Source organism: Elephantulus edwardii, unplaced genomic scaffold (assembly GCF_000299155.1).
Source record: "Elephantulus edwardii isolate Elephantulus edwardi_28Jun2011 unplaced genomic scaffold, EleEdw1.0 scaffold00325, whole genome shotgun sequence".
Lineage (NCBI taxonomy): Eukaryota > Metazoa > Chordata > Mammalia > Macroscelidea > Macroscelididae > Elephantulus > Elephantulus edwardii.
Window position 1 is genome coordinate 504,178 of NW_006400075.1, and position 4,416 is coordinate 508,593.

General features: G+C 38.2%; 1 pseudogene; it reads left to right on the forward strand.

The window, feature by feature from the left end:
- The first annotated feature begins 834 nt into the window (after positions 1-834).
- Positions 835-4,416, forward strand: part of LOC102854117 — a 21,310-nt pseudogene continuing 17,728 nt past the window's right edge.

The window sequence follows — 4,416 nt, forward strand, 5'->3', positions numbered from 1 at the left end:
ATTGTTCAGATGTTATTTAGAAACACAATCCTGTGTCATTCACTGCATGATGCTCTGAGAGAAAAAAAAAAAGCATCTTTTTAGTGCATAGCCTGGATTCTCAAGTCACTAACACCAGGATTTTCTGACATTTTCTTGGGATGCAAAGCAAATTTCACAGTTGTCCAGGAGACTTCCAGACCCTCATATGGGACAAAGGCAGCCTTTCTCTTAGAGTTGTTCATGCCCTGTTGGACCTGAGAAAACCTGATTGAAGTCCTTACACCTGCTCAACAGCACAATCCAATATGGACTCCAAGGCATTTCTAGGTGATCTTTCCACCATTTAGATTTAAGTTTGAAAGCTTGTAGTATAGTGTGAAGAGCTTTGTCTGCAGTGTTTCGGGACACTATAGGGAGTAGTAGTCATATTTTTAGTACTCTATAGCTCTGGTTGGCACAGGATAAAGTAGGGTTCAGAGCTGTTGCACATAGGGTCACTATGAGTCGCAAGTGACTTGGCAGCACATAACAATAACATAGCTCTGATGGCTGCCTCTTTCTGTGAGATTATTGCTTCTGAAAATCCGCATGAATGTCAGCTCTGGATTGGTTCCAACTCTACAGTCCACATCAACAACAGAGTCTATCTGTGTCTTTTTTGTTTTTATCAGGCTGAACAGTTCTTAGGTTTTTAAATAGACAGCTGTTTAAATATGCAAATCATATAAGTTCTATTGAGATAAATATGCGTAGACCTGTGCTCCACTCATCAATATCCTTCCCTCCAGAATCCTCTGAGAACACAAATTCCTCACCATGGACTGGAGTTGGAGAATATTCTTCTTGGTGGCAATGACTACAGGTAAGACATTTAAGACATTCTTCAGTTCCAGGACAGAGGATATAAATGAGGGTGGTTATTCAAGATGTATTTCATTCATCCCTATCTACTCTCTATAGGCATTCATTCTGAGATAGAACTAGTTCAGTCTGGGGCTGAGGTGAAGAAGCCTGGGACATCAGTGAAGATCTCCTGCAAAGCTTCAGGATACATCTTCACCAGCTTTTATGTGAATTGGGTGAGACAGACTCCTGGACAAGGACTTGAGTGGATGGGGCGAATTGACCCAGAAGATGATAGTACAAGATACTCACAGAAATTCAAGGATAGATCCACCATGAGCAGTGACACCTCCATAAACACAGCCTACATTGAGCTGAGAAACCTAAGATGTGAGGACACAGCCACAAATTACTGTGCAAAAGACACAGTGTGATAACCACATACTGAGAGCAACTGTATCAGAACTAGGAGATGGCAACAATTTGGGTGAAAAAAAATCCTTAAATAATTGAGAACAAGAACAATGTAAATATGTGAGCATTCAATGAGGAAAAATGGAAGTTAACTAAATGCATATAAATGAATATTAATTATTCAGAAATTATTACAACAATCAATTTACAGGGAAACATCAGAAAAACAAGCTAAATTTAGAAGAGGCCATGGCATAAGAAATATAATTGCTGGTTCAGATTGATCTTAGCTGAAAGCAAAGAATACCAGAAATATATTTATACTTGTATTATTGACTATACAAAATGCTTTTAACTGTGTGAATTATAATAAATTATGCCTAACATTGAGAAGAATGGGAATTTTAGAAAACATAATTGACCTCATGTGAAACATAAACACAGAACAAGAAGCTGTAGTCTAAACAGAACAAAAAAGTAACACTGAATGCTTTAAGTTTTTAAATCAAGGAATATGTGCAGCAGGAATGTATGCTGAACAATTCACTCAATAAGCTCCACTATATGAAGTGCTGGACAGTGACTAGGGATGACAGAATGAGAATTGATGCCTTTGAGCTGTGGTGCTGGAGAAGAGTGTTGAATATACCATAGACTGCTAGGAGAACAAACAGGTTTGTTCTGGAGAGGGTGAAGCCAGAATGTTTCCTGGAGTCAAGCATTCTGAAGCTTCATCTGATATATTTTGGGCATGTTGCAAGGAGGGACTGATCCTTGGAGAGGGACATTATGTTTTGGAGAGTGGAGTGGCGGCGCAGGAGAGGAAGACCCTCGATGAGATGGATCGATTCTGTGATTGGCGTGGTGGGAATGAGTGTGTTTGAGATGGTGAGGTTGGCACAGGATAGAGCAGCATTTAGAGCTCTTGTACATAAGTTCGCTATGACAACAATATATGAAGTGCTTCAGATCCTGATTGCCCACACAGAAGCTTTCCTCTTAAGCTGATTGTAAATGAGATCAGATAGAGTTAATCAGCTTACATTTGATTGCTAATAACAATTTAGAAACGTCCAGTTTACCTGGCTTTCAAGTAAATCACAAACACCCACCAGGATCCAACTATGCCAAGCTAAAGGCTATAGGCTATATAAGGTTTTATGCTGAGAAAATTATCTGAGAAGCTTTGCTCTATGAAGATGAATGTGGCATCAGGATTAGAGGGAGACTCATCAATGTGTGTTATGCAGATTACGCAACCTAGTTTTCTGAAAATGAACATTTGAAGCACTTGTTGCAGAAGATCAAGGAATGCAGCCTTCAGTATGGGTTGTGTATCAATATAAAGAACACAAAACAAAGATTCTTGCCACTGGAACTATAGACAGTGTCATGATAGATGGAGAGGACATTGAAACTGTCAACAGCTTCATCTTAATTGGATCCATAATTAACACCCTTGGTATGAGCAGTTAGGAAATAAGAGACATATTTTAATGGCAAAATCTGCAGTTTGGAAAACTTTCTGAATTGTTGAGGAGTAGCGATGCCAGTTTGAGAACTAAGGTGCTTCTGATTCAGGCCAGAGTCTTTACAATTACTAGGTATGCATCCAAAACCTGGAAAATAAATAAGAATGACAGAAAAAGAATTGATACCTTTGATCTGTAGTGTTGGAGAAGAGGACTGAACATTCCATGGACAGCCAAGAATACAAATAGATATGTCTTGGTGATGGTGCAACCAGAGTGCTCTTGGAGGCAAGAATGATGAGGGTTGGCCTCACATACTTTGTACATATAATTAGAAGTTTCTATTCAGTGGAGAGGGACATCATGTTGGGAAGACCCTCAACCAGGTGGATTGACATGGTGACTGCTGCAGTGAGCTCTTGTGTGCCAGGAAGTGTGAGGATGGTGCAGGACAGGACTAGATTCAGATCTTTTGATCATAGGGTTGCTTGAAGTCGTACTCAACTCAATGGCACCTAAACAACAACATTTCCGTGTCAAATATCAGTTGACCATAGAAAGCTGGGTCCATTTCTTTGTTCTCAATTCTTTTCCATCCATCTATGTGCCTGTCATTGTACCAGTACCATGCTGTTTTGGTTACTACTGCTGTATAGTAGGTTCTGAGGTCTGGGAGTGCTATACTTCAAACGTTATTTTTGTTTAACAGAAGTTCTTTGCTTATTCAGGGTCTCTTTACTCTCCAAATAAACATGATAATTTCCCTTTCAATCTTCTTGAAAAATGAATTTGGTATTTATATTGGGATTGCATTGAATTTGTAGATTTCTTTTTCATAGGATTGTCATTTTCACATTATTGAGTCTTCCTATCCATGAACAGGGCACATTTTTCCATTTATTTAGGTCTTTTCTTCTGTTTCATAGAAATGTTCTGTGATTTTATTTTTTTAAATTCTATTCTGCTTTATTTACAAGTCTGAATACATTGTTTTTCACAAAAGATCCTTCCCATTTCCTTCACCCCACCCACCCATTGAATAGTGCAACCCTATGTGTAACACCCTACATCCAGCCTCCCCTTCAATCCTCTGTTTCCACCCTCCCCCGGCCCCACCTTGGACCCTCATACTCATTCTACAATACTGATTTTGTACAGGTCTTTTGTGTCTCTAATTATGTTCACTCCTAAGAATCTTAATTTGTGGTTGGCTATTGTAAATAGTATTATTTTCTTGGTTTCCTTCTCTGAGTTCTCTTTGTTACTATAGATGAATCCCACTGATTTTTGGATATTGATCTCTACTAGTCTACTAGCTCTAAAAGAATTTTTGTTGAGTCTTTTGGGTTTTCTCTTGTACTTCATATTCTTAAAAACAGTGTGCATATTGGCCTAAAAACTGAAACAATTAAGGTGGCCATGAATATATAAACAATTATGAGAGACATGAAAAATGGAACATTGAACAGTATTAAAGAATGTTGAAGGACAATATATGTCAATCTAGGGAAAAGATATTTAGTTAAATCATTTCAAAATGAGACCTATTGCATGAGTCCACAACTATGAAAAGTTAAAGAAAGGTAACACAGAGAAAAAAACTTTCTTTGATGGTTAGCAGGGAGGAGAAACAAGTAATAATATCCACTTCTTTCAAGTTAATTTCAACTCATAAATGCTCTCTTGCATCTCTGATACTACAAAT